Raw genomic sequence first — 17,395 nt, forward strand, 5'->3', positions numbered from 1 at the left:
CAAAGAAAAGAGTAACGCAGTTACTAGTAAAGTTACCAAAAAAGTAACTTGTAACTGTAACTTCGTTACAAGTAACGAGTTACTTCCATTCCCTGTTTAAAGCTTATAACGGTCGGACCTGGATCTTAGATGCTTAAATAATTTTTATGTGAATTTATATATAATACTAAATATGTAGTCATTTGAACTGCGCGCCGAATTAGTTTTTTGAACTTATAAACGCAATTAAACTATAGTAATATCACGAATTAAATTGGCAAGCAATTTAATAATTTAATGCTCAATCAGGCATCCCATTAGAAATATATTAATATCCTGAAAAACTGTAAATAAATTTTTTGCGAAAAATATTATCTCGGCCGCGAGTCGAACCCGGATCTTTGGCAATCCGTGCGACCGTTCTAAGCCTTATGCGTTAAGACATGCGTTATTATTCTTACCTATCGATTATTGCGAAGAATATTACTAAGGCCTCGGTATAGTCTAAAGACTTAGGACGCTCGCACGGAATGCCAGAGATTCGACTCCCGGCCGAGGTAATATTTGTCGCAATAAATTTACAGTTTTTCAGCATATTAACATCTTTCTAAAGAATGTTTGATTGAGCATTAAATTATTAAATTGCTTGTCAATTTAATTTGTGATATTACTATAGTAAGTGATATTAGGGGAGACCAGGTCTCGTTGGCACAGCTTTCACAGTTTTAGGTATTAAGTCCTTTAAATGACTGATTGTTATGATTAAATTATACTAATATGATAGAAAGAACCTATTTCTACATTTTCATACTAGGAACGATCCTGTATAGTGTATAGTTTCTTTGTAGTAAGTGAAATACGAACACGCTGCATTGCAGCCAGCTTGCCCCGATAGTGGGGTAAATTGGTACATGTCACGGGTTAAGTTGCCCATATATACAAACAGTCAACACTAAATGTCTTTGTTACTCATTGAATTTAACTGCCAAAAAAGATAGTATAATACTTGCGTTGATTTGTGTTGCTAAATAGAAAGCACTCAAAAATATGAAACATGCTCAGATATTAAGACAATTCAATGTATAGAAAAAATTAACCACAAATCTGACCGTGAAAATAAGTAGGTTATATTCATTGTAGTCATCGTAACAACAACTACATTACTACATTCGTTTTCTCATAAGAAATATATACAAAGTATTTACCATTTTCTGCTTTTATCACATGCATATTTATGCACGGTAGTACATGTCACGACACGTCTCCGCGCGCACGGTAACAGCACGGCATGCTAACCTATGCTGACATTACGTCAGTTGCGTTAAATATAAGCCAATGTACCCCATCTCTATACATACATTTGATCTTAATGATTTTATTATAACAAATTACTGTTATTACTTAAAATAACATGCCATATAGTAACGAAAACTTTTCTTTTAACTGATAATATATCATTTAGATTTATTTTCTCAGGCTGAGAAACATTAATACGAAATATTGAAAAGCTCGGAAATCTACTTGATTCCCCGTGAATTAGATTTTTCTCTTTTTTTATTATAATACTTATTTAATTTAAATGAAACTTAAGGAAAAGTATCTATGTTATGAAAGAGATATTTTGCAGTAACTCTTCCATTGTTTCTTTCGCCACAAATATATAAACGGAACGCAATGCCAACTTATCTCTTGTGCCAACGAGACCCGGTCTCCCCTACTATAGTAGTTTAATTACGTTTATAAGTCCGAAAACCTAATTCGGCCCGCAGTTCAAATAACTACATATTTAGTATATAAATTCACATAGAAATCATTTAAGTATCTAAGATTCAGCTTCGACCGTTATAGGCTTTAAACTCTTACTTGTTGTGTATTCACATATTATACAATCTTAATAAATCGTTTATTATTATATATAATGAGAACAAAGATATTGTCCTATAAGTTTTAACTTACAGGGGAGTACGACTTTCCACATGAAGCGATGTCCACCCCACCTTCCCCCTGCCAAGGGATGTCCGACTTTCCACGCGAAACGAGTTTCGCTCCGCCTCTCCCCCCTCCTGCCAAGAGGTGCACTAATAGTTTATTAATTCGTCGTAGTTTGTTGTTAAAGCGGGACACTCGTAGAATTACATTCCCATTCGTTCGATGTTATTTGTACAACAATCTGTTCTGTGCTGATTCATTCCGTTAGTTGATTTCAGTAAGAAAGGTAACATGATATTATAAACCTAATACCTTTATCATATGCTCTATATATAATAGGATGTCAGAAAATTATATAATATTTATGATACTTTATTTATCAATAACTTTTTAACGAATGACAAGCGACGGCTAAAATTTGTTCAAAGTCAGTCGGGGTGATAATAACATATGTCAAGGTCAAGGTCATCGGAGGGGTGGTCCGTATCTCTGCATGATTACCTTACTATTTATTAATTATTGTAAGAATTAGAATTAATTACTATAAAAATTAGGATGACTTATATTTTTAAATATTTCTCTTCTGACTTTAAATTTATTTGAAAATTGTGTAATGAGATCTTAATCTATCCAATAAAACAAAGGCTAATTGCATTTAGCATTAAAAGCGTTAAATATCTGCTGTGAATCTCTGAGCCAAAACAATATTTAAATCATACAGTAAATGAATTAACTTGACTTAAGAAAAGCAGTAACATTTCGAGGTTTACCTCAATCGATCGGCCTTATTCGCCAAGACGGATCGTTAATTCTATTTCTACTAACCGCACAAAAATAATTTATTAATTCTGTTTTATTAGAATGTATATGCTTTGTATCGCTATATGTATAATTCTATAATTTTTTTTAGTTTATAATTTTTTTTCATCATGAAGTGTTGAATCAGTACTTGTATGGATATACGTACCAGTCAATGTGTGTGCATATTAACTCGATAAATAAATGTATTCAGAAGTAATAAAAAATTAGCACTTTTACTAGTAGAAGCACACATTATCAAACCTGATTCCGTAAAAGTATATTGCACAAATAAAAATACATTAAAATTTAAATGAATGTTCTTGCTAGCAAATGTACGCATCAATCACATATAACATCTATGAATTTGATATGTCACGCCTGTTTGTGAATGTTTAATTTGCAGTTAATTATTATTTACAGATAAAATTTTCATTTTCATTTTTTAAAAGATCGTACCACACTATACAAATATATATTACACTAAAAGCGTAAAATTTATTAAATGTGAACATTAAAGCTAGTCAATGCATACTAAGGTGGCTCTTATTTTCAAAGTTTCAATTTTTTTCGCGCTACCCTCCCGTTTGATTCCATTTTATGAAAAAATAATCTGTGTAAAATTTCAGCCCAATCGAATAAACGGAAAGGGTGCCCCTTGAAAATCGAAAAAATCATAAAATCACGGGAAAAAATCAATTTTATTTGTTTATCTTGCGAAATAAGAATTATATGCAAAACAGTATTATATAAAAGTTGTAGATCTATTAAAATTGCGCGTATTATCGACTACTTGTTTTTCTCATACTACTAACGATTTCCGAGAAAAATGTGAAAATCACTTCTTTTTTCTACAAATTTTGCCGCTGAGATAAAGTCTCTTTTTTTAAAACCTGAAAACTTTCTGTGATAACTTACAATCTGAAGCACATACTGTTCCTATTGCTCATTTTTCGTAAATAATTTATTATAATCTTCCATAAGCTTGATTTCTCTCAGTCGAATTATTTACAACTTTGAATTTATTTACTAATTCCAGATCTTTTAGAAAACTTCTATTTTTATGCCACGTCAACGGTTCTATTTTAAGGAATTCACCATTCAAATCTTTCGAAAAATCCTCTAGTTTCGGTGGAAACAAATTGTTCAATTCCGTTAATAATTTTATCGATTTGTATTTGTATTCGCTTCTCATTTTCGTTTGATGATTCTGTTTCGCGATTCAAAGCATTGACCATTTTCATTTTCGATTCAAATGACAAATTTGGATTAAAGAAAGCTAATGCGACAGATTCAAGGCTCAAATATCATAAATGATTGCTTAGTTTTTGTAAAGCAACACGAAAGATACCACGACCGATAGCTTCCCAATCAACAGATAAATGTTTTTAGGGGCAGATTATTTTTTCATAAAATGGAACCAAACTGGGGGGGTAGCGCGAAGAAAGATTCCCAAATAATTTTCACCAAGAGTAAATAAGAGCCACCCTAATGCATACATTTACTAACAACGAAAAGTATCCAAGTATCCCCCTCCTATTTTGATAAAATTTGAATATGTTACTTTTAGACAAGAATAAAAGACTCAGTTTCTTTTATTGTCAAATCGCACTTTTAATGGCTGAAACACTCGTTAAAAAAAAATCGACTATTCCATTTCAAAGCAAATGTCGTCGAAGCTATGTCCCAGACAGCATATAGTATTTGTAAAATATTTACAAGATATATTTGAATATTTACAAAATATGTATTGAAATGTTTTTCAAATATTTTTGTAGTCTTTGACCGCACAAATCATGAAGCTTTATCTTAAATATTATAAAATATTATGAAATATATTATACTTATCATAAATGTTGTGATAAACATTATGAATATAAACATATTAAGAATCTTAAGCACGACCGTATATGTGAATACATCAAATACGATAAAGAAAGCCAAGATCAGTTAAATTTTAGATGTTACAAATAATACATTGTATGTATTACAAATAATATATTCTTTTTTATTAAATTATTAGCAATAAATTTCTTACTTTCTTTCTTTTTTTCTTTCTAATTTAATTTAGGGGGGATTATTAGTGTTTCAGAATGATTGTGTTGAAACCGAAAGTTATCAACTCGCAATAATATCTGGAATAAATTGATTTAATAAAAAAGAATATACATATAATGTATTATTTGTAATATCCAAAATTTGACCTATCTTGGCTTTCTTTATCGTATTTAATTATGAAAATATTTAATAAAAAAAAAAAAGAGAAAGAGCATTATAATCCTAGTAAAAAATTAATTATTACCAGTTTTATTGCTAAAATATGTGTTATCCAATAGCGTCTTATTCCAAAATATACAACAAAATTATGATAACAAAACATTTTCCCTTGTATTAATTCGATTCCAATAAACACAAGATGGTATATTATATGTTCAAATCAGATATTTACGAGAGATCTAAACGTTATAGATACAACGTGTATTAGTTCCGATAATAAATTTAGTTGTATAATGTCTGGCTGATAAACGTTGTCATATACTATATATATTATTTTTGTTAACGTCCTTCTCCAATTATTTCAAATCGTACTTGATAAACATAATGTTATCGCAACTAAAATTATATGAAACTGATATACGTTGAATTTATTACGCGGAGGATAAAAATTATTATGAATGCTAATTCTATATGCCATAACAGTAAATTCCATTTGCAAATATAAGGACTGCAAATTTTTTGCAGGTGTAATAAATATTTATTCTTTTCCCACTCGCTATAAAAATTATTTGCAACAAATTCAAAATATTTATCAAATATATAAACTTGTTTGCTGTAAATATCAGATAAATTTGACAATTAAATTTGGTAATTCCTTTCGCGTTTACAGGAAATTTTTTCTCTTCGTGCTACATTTAGACCTTCCGTAAATACTTTATTTAAATGGATAATATTATCGTGTTTTTTAATGAGATATCTTAAGGAATTCGAACCTGGGACCTCCGGATCATGAATCTTCTGCCTTACGTGCTACACTACTTCTTCAGTTGATAGATGTGTTACTTATTGTCTATTTATGTTATAATCAAGTCATACTTTTAATATACTACATTTATATTATATATTATTTCCATACGTATACTTACGTGTATTATACTTTTATTTTTTTCATTGGGAATATGCGCTCAACCTTTTATTAACGTATTTAGACAGCATATCATATCTAGACATTAAATTCATGAACGATATACTATTTAAATACGTTAATAATTCTTAATACGTTGTTTAAAAAAAATGTTTTTCGTAAATTATAAACGTAAATTAAAAAACGTTTATTTAATTAGAATATTATACTATTTTTATACGTATTTTAAACGTAAATAAAATATTAGTGTTTTATGAACTATTTTTTAACGTATATGCCATATATAATGCCGATATCAATTTTATATCATATTTACGTTCAATAAACGTATAATGCAATATGTGTTTATTGGGATGGTGCTTCGGAAGCGGTTATTCGTTCTAAAGCTATATCCAGGGTTGTATCTAATTAATAACTTTTTCAAATTAAATCATATATTTAATTGACAAGTGATACGACAGAATTCAATTCAGAATATTATTCAATTTATGATTGATTTAAGCAAATGTAATGGAAACTTTTGAATTGGCGATTCATTCAAGCGAAGTTAATCGAAAGTTGTTTAATGTTTAATTAACAGTCGACATGAGCGAATTAATCCAATTAAAAATAATTAAATTAATGATTGATTTAAACCAAATTAATCGAAGATCGTCTGATTGACGATTGATTCAAGCAGAAGTAATCGGAAGTCGTTCAATTGACAATTGATATGAACGAATTTAGTTAAAGGTCATTCGATTAACGATTGGTTTAGCCAAATTAATTGAAGATCGCTTGATTGACGATTGATTTAAGCGGAGTTAATTGGAAATTATTTAATTGACAATTGATATGAGCGAATTCAATTAAAGATAAATTAATTGACGATTAATTTAAGCTAAATTATGCCCATTTCTACCAATGTGGATTAACTTTAATCTCGGCTCAACTTACTCTTCACCTTTTTCTTATTTTTAAAACTAGAAAAAGATGAAGAATTAGTTGAACCGAGACTAAAGTTAAACTGCATTGGTAGAAACAGGCATTAATCGAAGATCGTCCGATTAACAATTTAAAGAGGTATATTTTTTTGGCATGAGTTTCAAAATATCAATCTTGTTTTTATTTTTAATACTTTAAATCTTTTAGAATAAAGAGTAAAAAATAAGAAAATGAACCAATAAAAAATCTTCATTTTCTATCTTTACATGAAATAAAAAACTCTGATTGATTTATTTTCTTATGCCCTATGCGTAATGCGTTATGCAAAAGTGTGTGCTCCCGGTTTTGAGGCAGTAAGACGTAAGTAGTAAGCGAAATAACAATCACAACAGAAATCGTATAATATTTCCTGCATCACGAACTTCTACATATATTATTAGGGTTACGACACACAAAAAACTTAAGCAGTAAAATGTAAGCAGTAAGGAAACCAATGTGTTGGATTGGCTACTGCTTACATATCTTAAGTTTTTTTGTGTGTGGTGGTCCTTAGATCGCTAACTCTTTGGAAAAAAGTAGTCTCCAATAATATTGATTTATACACATGCGTCAAGTGGTAAGATGGAAAGAAATGCACCTGAAAGATGGAAAGAAATGCACCATGCTTGTATATGTATTAACATTAATATATGTGGACATAGTATATGTAGAGGTCCTGATATCATAATGTAAAAATATCAGAGACCTGATTCTATAAAGGTCGCAGCACAGACTTTTGCATAACGAATAACGTATAGCGCATAAGCGAATCAACTAATCAGACTCTTTTCTTTTCTCCCACTCTACATGGAGAAGAAGAATTTCGATTGGTTGATTCCCTTATACACTCTGCATCATGCGTTATATAAGAGTCTGTGCAGGCTCTGTATTCTGTAACTCGTTGTGCAATCGTTATGAGCTCATAACAGTTGCACAGATATTTTATACCTATAGTAAAAAAGCTGCGCAACTGTCGTTATGAACTCATAACGACTGCATAACGAGTTACAATATACACGGGCTGCGGCCATAATTCTTAACGATACTGTCAATATCATCATATTGCGCAGATGTTATACTTGATAATTAATGATAATTGATGTAAACCATTAATATAAAATTTCCGGATAATGATTTAGTGCTTTCCATTTAGAAAATTGACAAAAATCGACACAAGTATCATTCTATCTTTCTTAACATTCAATGAGTAACAAAAATAAAAAGGTATTCGACTTTTGTCATTAAATGGAAAGCACCTAATGATATCCGGCTATCCGGTCGGATAGTAAAAAAATGTCGAATAATACTGGATACCGGATATTTCCTGGATATCCGGTGCATTCCTATTTTATAGCATCAATTTTATACTTACGTTTGATAAACGCATAATATACCAACATCAAATACGATAAAGAAAGCCAAGATCGGTCAAATTTTGGATGTTATAAATAATACATTTTATATATTCTTTTATTAAATCAATTTATTCCAGATACAATTGCGAACCGATAACTGTCGGTTTCGACACAATCATTCTGAAACGCTAATAATTTCCCCTACATTAAATTAGAAAAAAAGAAAGAAAGAAATTTATTGCGAAAAATATTACCTCAGCCAGGATTCGAACCTGGGACCTCTCAACTTTCCGGGAAGAATATCTTAGCTAGTTCGATCACTGAGATTTCGGAAATATTCTTCGCGATAACTGATATGTATAGAAAGAATCCGTTGTATGGCCGTGTGTGTACAAATTTTTCTCAATAAATTTCTTACTTTCTTTCTTTTTTTCTTTCTAATTTAATTTAGGGGGGATTATTAATTAACGTTTCAAAATGATTGTATTAAAATCGAAAGTTATCGGCTCGCAATTATATTTGGAATAAATTGATTTAATAAAGGAATATATAATGTATTATTTGTAATGTCCAAAATTTAACTGATCTTAGGTTTCTGTATCGTATTTGATGTATTCACGTGTACGGCCCTGCTTAAGATTATTAATATATTTATACCAATATGTATTTATTGGAAATATCTTCATATTAGTATAATATTTTCAACTCAAAAGAGAGACGTTGTCTTAGGAATACATTCTCAATAGATAATGTGATAATTGCAGGACCCTATATAATTTTCTCTCTTTATCTCTCTCCCTCCCCCATTTTATTTTATATAATTATGTTAAGTGAAATATTGATGCGTATTTATGTGTTATTGTAACAAGGGTTTGAGAAATACGATTATACTCTTTGACTGCGAAAAACTTTCTCTACACACAATTACAATCATACAAGATAATATCATAATTGGCGATATTATTTGCTGTTTTTAGATGGTGACGACTATTTGTCTATGCTAACATGACAATGAAACGCTAAAGAACTTTCCTTTTATAAAAATGGATGAAGGAGCCCGTATCCGTCGATAAATGTTAGTAAAAGTTGAAGGGACATACCTACACAACGAATAGCAAAAGCCTGCCTCGTCCATTGCGATCAGCTACATATCTCACATTAAGGTATATCAATATATGTATTTGCATTAAAATAATAGTGACCCTGATAGCAAAATGTTAGCAAATTGCGGGCAAATTGGTAGCAAATTCGAGCAGATTTTCACTATATAACCATATGTGTCCGCATTTGGCTATAGATCTGTCGACAAAGCCTATAGACATGTTATGCCAGCAGATGGGTGAGTATGCTGACATAACTTGATAGCAATTGAGAGTCAAAATCGCGCATAGTCTGATATAACCTGACGACCGATTGGCAGCAGAAACCGAGCAAGGTTTATCTTTTTTTTTAAATCTATTTGTTTTTTAATAAGAAATTTTTCACATATAACTGTATATATAAACGGTTATATATATTATAATAATTATACATAATTATGCAGGGTATTCAGTAAAGACCGTAACAACGCTTAAGGATAGATTCCTAAGATCATTTTGAGACGAAAATTCTATTATCAAAATGTTGAGGCTTTAATAATTTTTAAATTAGAAGTACTTAAAGTTATCGAATCATACTGCCTAAAGTTCAGATGTAATACAACGGAAAATCCAACCGTACCTAAGCACGCGAATTTTAAGCGGTACGATTCATTAATTTTAAGTGCCTAAAATTCAAAAACTACAATCACCGACAAAAAAACGGGCCACTAAATTTTAATACAAATTTTTAATACTTTCAAGTAGCGATAACTCAATAATGAAAAATCATAGTATCAAGATGAACCACAGTTCTAATTAAAGCTTGAACATTCCTCTTGATGACCATGGAGATCAAATTTGAGTTACACAAAATTTATTACAAAATGACGGACGTTAAAAGCGGACTATCAAAAAATAGTTAAAAAATTTTTTTCTTTAAACTGTTGCACTGCTCAGAGGAACCGGGTGCATGTCATAAAAGTATATCAGTCTTTAAGCTCATTGATTTCCAAACAAATCCATATTTTGAACAGTTTTCTACGTTTTTTTTTTTTTGACAAAGTTATACCATTTTAAGGAAAGTATTACAAAACAATTTTGTGTTGTAAACTCAGTATAATTTGGAAACAAATTATTGTCTTCATCAGAAAGGAAATTAAAGTGTAAGTTTCAAATTTTAACTTTTTAATTTTGTGTAAGTGGGTGCATGTACATATGTATGCACGTGTCCTGCTCTCGACGTTACCCAGGATCAATGGCGTGGAAGTGGCAGGAATCTGATCTCGTGTGTGTGTGCACGCGTGTACATGCGTACGTGCTTGTGTGTGTCTTTAGTAATGTGTATTACCTCTGCAACGCTGTGCAGGAGGAATGGCATAATTTCAGACAAGAAAAAATAAGATATTTAATTGACAGTATGCCCCGACGAATATACGAATTGATAAATGTGAAAGGAGGCAATACACATTACTAAAGCACACACATACGCGTGCGCGCGCGCGCGCGATCAGATTCCTGCCACGTCCATGCTTCTGTTGATTCTGGGTTACGTTGAGAGCAGGACACACGCATGCATATGCACACACACTTATACAAAATTAAAAACAGTTAAAATTTGAAATTTACATTTTAATTTTCTTTCTGATAAAGTTTCCTAATAATTTGTTTCTGAGTTATACCGAGTTTACAAAAAAAAGTTGTCCATTTTGTAACACTTTCTTTAAAACGATATAACTTTGTAAAAAAAATCGTAGAAAAATGTTCAAAATATGGATTTGTTTGAAAATCTATGAGCTTAAAAACTCATACAATTTTGTGCCATGCAGCCAATTCCCCTAAAGCCCGTATCAGACTATATCGACTCTGCAAGCCAACGCGACTGCCAATTCTGACTGCCAACCAATAATGGACCAATCATAATAAGACTAATTCAATGTGATTGGTCCATTATTGGTCGGCAATCAGAGTTGGCAATCGGATTGGCTTGCAGAGTCAGTAGTCTGATACGGGCTTAAGCAGTTAACGGTTAAAAAAAATTTTTTTTTTAACTATTTTGCAATGTCCGTTCAACGTCTGCTATTTTGTATTACATTTTGTGTAACTGAAATTTTGATCTCCATGGTCATCAAGGAGAATGCTCGAGCTTTAATTTGAGCTATGGTTTATTTCGATACGATGATTTTTCATTGAGTTATTGTTATTTGAAAATATTAAAAATTTGTGCTAAAACTTTGTGGTCTATTTTTTACCGGTGAGTGTATTACATCCCCGATATTATAATTTTAAGCGTTGTTACTTTTTCTGTTGATACTCTTTATTGTTCGGTCTTTACTGAACACCCTGTATATACTGGTATAAAAACTGAAAACAATAATCAATGCAGTTTTAATATTAAAATATTATTGATTATCAGATTTTTTTTTTAAATACACATGAAAAAGTTATAAAATAGTTAAAAAAAAAACATTCGGAGCCCTAATAAAAAATTTCTCCGAAAATTTCTTCGAAAAAATATATAAATTTTTCTAAAAATATCCGAATTTTCGGATACGTTGCAGAACTATTCAGAGAATTTTTCAGTATATAATTTCAGAGATTTGTCAAAATATTTCAGTATTTTTTAAAGATTTTTATAAAATTTCTTATAGTATATTCATATATTTTCAGAATTTATCAGAGATTTTCAGTGATTTTCAATACGATACTGGAAAAAATACATATTTTAAGACTTATAAATTTGATTTCTTTTTTTAATAGAAGTTGTTCCATGCAAGATATACGTAATGATTTTACCTGAAATAATTTTGAATAACACACTTTCCTAGTGGAATTCGAATCTGGGATCATGGTGGAAATATATAAGATGAAGCAATCTGATAGATGCGCAGTAGGAAAGTGCATATTCGGACATATTTGATTGGCTATTCCAGTATAACTTGCGCTATTATAGGTAGGAAAGATCTATTTCCAGTATTGCTACCGCCATTATGCGTATTGTTTCACCTTATATATTTCCACCATGTCTGGGACCTCTGGAATATGAGAGCCTTGAAAATAATTTTCTAAAAAATCACTGAAAGCCTCTGAAAAGTGAGAAACTATGAAAATTCTATCTTCAAAAATATCACTGAATTCCAAAATTTCAATTTAACGAAATTTAAGGACTTTTATATACTTGGAAATTATTTTTAGAGAATTTGCCAAAAGTCTTTAAAAAGTGAGAAATCGTGAAAATTTTATCTTCAGAGATCACTGAATTTTTAAATTTCAGCTAAGTTCAGGAATTTTTAGGCACTTGAAAAATGGTTTTTAGAGAATTCGCTGAAAATCTCTGAAAAGTAAGAAACCATGAAAATTCTATCTTTAGAGACATCACTGAATTTCCGATTTTCAGTGAAAATAAGAGACTTTCAGATAATTAAAAATAATTTTCAGTGAAATCGCTGATAATTCCTGAATTTTTTTGAGAAAGTCTGTGAATGTTACCACTGACGAGATACTATTAAAGATCGTCAACCCTGGGCAAATTTTCGGCGGTATAAAAAAAGTTCCGAGGGCTTGGAGGTAACTGAAGAACATTATCGACAACTGATATAAATTTGCTTAACATAAATATTTTGCTAACATTTTTAAATTCATGATTTTTTATCATATAAATGCTCCATAAATAAATATGCATACTTGTAAAGCTATAATATCCTATATATTGCTGAAAAATTACCATTTTTTCTAGTTATCATCTCTGTTGATAATCAAACTTTGACATGACATGTTTGATACACTGAAATTTTTAAAGAAAAATCGAGTATTATTGAGTACTAAATGCATAAATGCGTCTACTAATAAATCATAAAATTAGTACAATATTATCAGCTTTTTACTCTTAATCGCTTCAAAATTAACAAGAACGTGAACTCTTGTAAGGATATCGGTCTTTAATAGTATCTCGTCAGTGATGTTACTAAAAATTCCAGAAAAATGTTTCAGGCATTTGCAGCGAAACTTTCAGATATTTTTTCACCAGGGAGGCTTAGAAAGCACACTCTAAAAAAAACTTGGAAATTTTCAAAAGATTTTCTTACTTGATGCGTTTTCTTATAGAACTCCTGAGCGTTTTCTTCTTATGAGAAGTAAATCTATCTCGTGACAAAACCGCATATAAAATGACAGATTTTGCTCGATTTTTACCAACAATTTGCTATCAGGTTGTGCAGCAGACTCTGTTCGATTACTGCCACCAATTTCTAGCACAGCATGACAGCAGGCTTAATTGTCATATTTCTGACAGCATTTTGCTAATATTGTTAGATGGTACAAACTTCGTGTACAATTTGCTGTTTTTCTGCAATGAAAAATTGGTAGCATGATCTGCTTCGTAACTCAAAATCTGTTTCCGCAGACTTTACTATCTGCAGAGTATAAGTCACTATAATTTTTATTTTATATACAGACATTATTCTTACAATAATAACATCAATTTTTGGTAAATATATAAAAAAAGGGCGACACCTCTAATGACCTTGACCTTGACATATGTTGTCAAGGTCATGACCCTGAGTGACTTCCAATAGGTTTTAGGTGGCGGTCGCTGTTAGTTCAAAAGTTATTAACAAAAAAGGTTTGAAATATGATGTGTCTTTTCTACTATATGAAATAGAAATTTTTTGCTTTAAAATATATTTTACGATTTTTTATGTGAAGCGACGTCCATCCTATATGGAACTCCTAAAGTTTATTATAAATATTATTTAAGTGAATTTATGTTTAAACGACATTATCCTTTAAAGGAATGTATTGATGTATTTTTTGATATCATGACTCGTTTCTAAATTCTGCTCACCATATGGCGATTAATAATTAATTTATTCAATAACAAAACTATAAAAATAACTATTCGTGTGTTGCTAATAAATAAGTTGTTTAGTTTATTTTTTATTTTTCCATGTGCAGTGGGGGAAAGTCGCCCTCCAAAGTGTAACCTAATCCAACTCATACTGTAGTGTTGAGTACTTTATGAAAAAAACTCTTAAAATTTAAGTGTTTATACTCAAATTTAAGTGTTAAACCCAATTTTGGAAGTTTATGCTCAAATTTGGATGTATATATTTAAATTGTGAGTGTTTACACTGCAGATTTTTTAAGGGTGCGTTCCAATATTCACTGCCAGTGCTGAAAATTTATAGTGCACGTAACGTGTACTGTATAGTTTCATTCACTGGCAATTAATATCGGAACGCAGTTCCTAAGTGTTTACGTTTAACCATTGAGTGTGTACATCCAAAGATCGAGTGTTTATGTTTAAAATTGAATGTATACATTAAAATATTGAGAGTGTACATTCGATAACTGAGTGTTCACACTTAAGTTTGAGTGTACACGCTATAAACATTAAAAAATTTACTCTCAACGTTGTATATGGCACTCATTTGAAACATTAAGCGGTTTAAACATTTGAGTATCATTTTCAAAATTAAATGTAAAATTAAGTGTTAATCTTTACGCTTTAACATTAACGTTAAAATATTGAATATGGACGTCGCAAATTTATTTATAAAAGAAATATATTTTAACTATACGTGAAACTTTTTTTGATAATATCTATTAAACAGATATGTCACAACTATATGTCAATTAACGTTAAGAGTTCGTGGATCATCGAAGTAGCAGTTCCCGTATGATTGCAGAGGTTAAGCATTGTTAGATGGAGTGGATAAAGTGTTTTTTTTATTATAATTTTATCATGTGTATTCCGGAATATGATCCAAAGGAATAATACGTATTTTAGTAATAAAATTGATATAAATAATTACGGAATAAGTAACATTTACAATTTTAAGGATAACACTCAAGTTAACTCTCAAGTTGAGAATAACGCTCAAGTTCAGCGATAATTCTGAAATAATACTAAATTGAGTGTAAACACTCAAATTTTGGAAATTTTTTTCATAAGGGGTAGCCTTAGCGGTGGAAAGTCGTAAAATATATTTTAAAACAGAAAATTTCTGTTTCATACAGTAGGAAACATCATTTTTCAAACTTTTTTTGTTAATAACTTTTTAACGAGCAGCGACAAACTACCTAAAATCTGTTGGAGGTCACTCAGGGTCATGATCTTGACAATATATGTCAAGGTCAAGGTCATTGGAAGTGATGCCCCTTCTCCATATATTTACCCAACTTTTTTTTGTTCTTTTATGTATGTTCTTATTATTGTTACAAAATGTATTACTACAAAGAAAGATTTGTTAATCCATACAAATCGTTGTGTAATTTTTAATTATTACAAGTATGTCCCAGCATATTTGTCAATATTTCAAAACATTTATTCTTAAAATGCTATAAAGTTTCTTTAAAAATGCTCTAAACAATAACACTCTAAATTTAAAAGAAGATTGAAACTTTCTTTACGACGAATATTTATTTATTTTAATTTAAGAAGAATTTTAATATACACTTAAATATATATCTATTATTATACACATATCTATTTTTATTATTTGGAATTTTTTTTATAATTATTTGTCTTCAAAATTTTTTTCTTGCTGATAGTTTTTATCAATTTTCATTTCTTTTTAAAAATCGTATTAACCTTTCCCCTCAGCTGAAAATACGGTATCTCGAGTATCTCGGCGCTAACATAAGCGCAGCAACGTCATAGCGTGAGATCGGCCGACTCCTTTATGCGAGTCGGCGAATTGTGACGGACCGAGATTATCGGATCTCAATAACGATTGAACTGATCAATTTCTATATATGCTCAATCGATAGCTTCCATTCTGATTATATAATAAATGCATTTATTTGTTGCAATTTAACTTTATTATACTAAAAAATGATTTTTTACTTTAGTATAATAGAATTTAATCAATCAAGTTTTTGAGAAAGGTGAAATTTTATTCAAATAACACAGGCCGACAAAATTTAGGGGGGGGGGGGGGGGGAGCTTTGAACTTTGAAAGATTTCCGTAGGATTTTGATGCGCTGAAAGCGACTACGTTGTCCGTTTTTTTCCATTACCCTCCATTTTTTAAATAATCGTAAAAACAGTTTTTTCCGGAAGTACTTTCTTTATTAATTTTTTCCAGCTAAACAAAAAATGATATTGAGGTCTGTTTTGCGGCATAAGAAATATTCCAACAATACTAAAAATATTCTTTCAATGCTTATAAAAATGTTTTATGCAAACCGCAAACAGAAAACTTTGAAAAAATCGTAAAAAACCGGAAAAAATGACAAATTTTGAAATATAAAACCTAATAATTCGAAAGAAAAGAATTGTAAAAAATATCTGACAATTTATACTTATAGATGTATATTTCTAGTTTAAATCCTTTTTTGAAAAATTAATTTTCGACCATTTGTTCAGAAGTTATTGAGTTTAAAGCGCCAAAGCAGCCCGCGCGATATCCTCTCGAGTCTGTGCCACTGAATACAGGAGCATGTTGTGTAGTCTTTTTTGGTCACTGATTTAAAATCTGAAATAAAAAATGTGCAATTCAAAATGGCGAATCCTATATGGAGGACAAGAATTTAAAAAAATCCGTACATGAAAATCGATATCTGGCGTTACCCTTATTATAATAAGGTGATACATCCGTGATACAGAATGGATAACGCTAAAATCTCCATTCCGTGCACATTTATTTATTATTAATCGCCATTGGACCTGCTATTTTCAATTCAACAATTGTGATAGTAGGGTAAACTAGGGTATTATGGCCATACGGAAAAGATGGCCATAGGCCATAATTTCTCCAATAATTGATACTTAGTGCATTTATATAGTCATTATTAAAGATAATCAATATTTACAGTAGTTCATATGAGTACACTATTCAAAATAACAATATTATAAATATTATCTAATATTTTTTCTTTCGATTATCTGCAAAGGTTTGCACGTGTCTGCTAAAAACTGTTATAATGTCTAATAAATTACAGTTAAGCTGCCATAATCAACATTACATACACAATGAAGGTACGTAAATTACAATGTGACCTATGATTAATACTTTTATTTTTACTATTTATTTATAAATACTATAGCTATCTTTCTTAATATCATGGCCATCTTTTCCCTAAAAATCAAATAAGATGGCCAATGCATACTTTGTAATATTTTGATAAAATTAAAGTTCTGTTAAGCATTT

General features: G+C 30.2%; 1 long non-coding RNA gene across 1 annotated transcript in view; it reads left to right on the forward strand.

Moving 5' to 3' along the window:
* LOC108770286 (uncharacterized) overlaps positions 1–17,395 on the forward strand; it is an 83,906-nt gene that overhangs the window by 30,383 nt on the left and 36,128 nt on the right. Inside the window, exon 3 of the long non-coding RNA XR_001940583.1 lies at positions 9,144–9,329. This is a non-coding gene — a long non-coding RNA (uncharacterized LOC108770286). The remainder of the gene's footprint in view (positions 1–9,143; positions 9,330–17,395) is intronic.

This window comes from Trachymyrmex cornetzi, unplaced genomic scaffold, assembly GCF_001594075.2.
Source record: "Trachymyrmex cornetzi isolate Tcor2-1 unplaced genomic scaffold, Tcor1.1 scaffold999, whole genome shotgun sequence".
Lineage (NCBI taxonomy): Eukaryota > Metazoa > Arthropoda > Insecta > Hymenoptera > Formicidae > Trachymyrmex > Trachymyrmex cornetzi.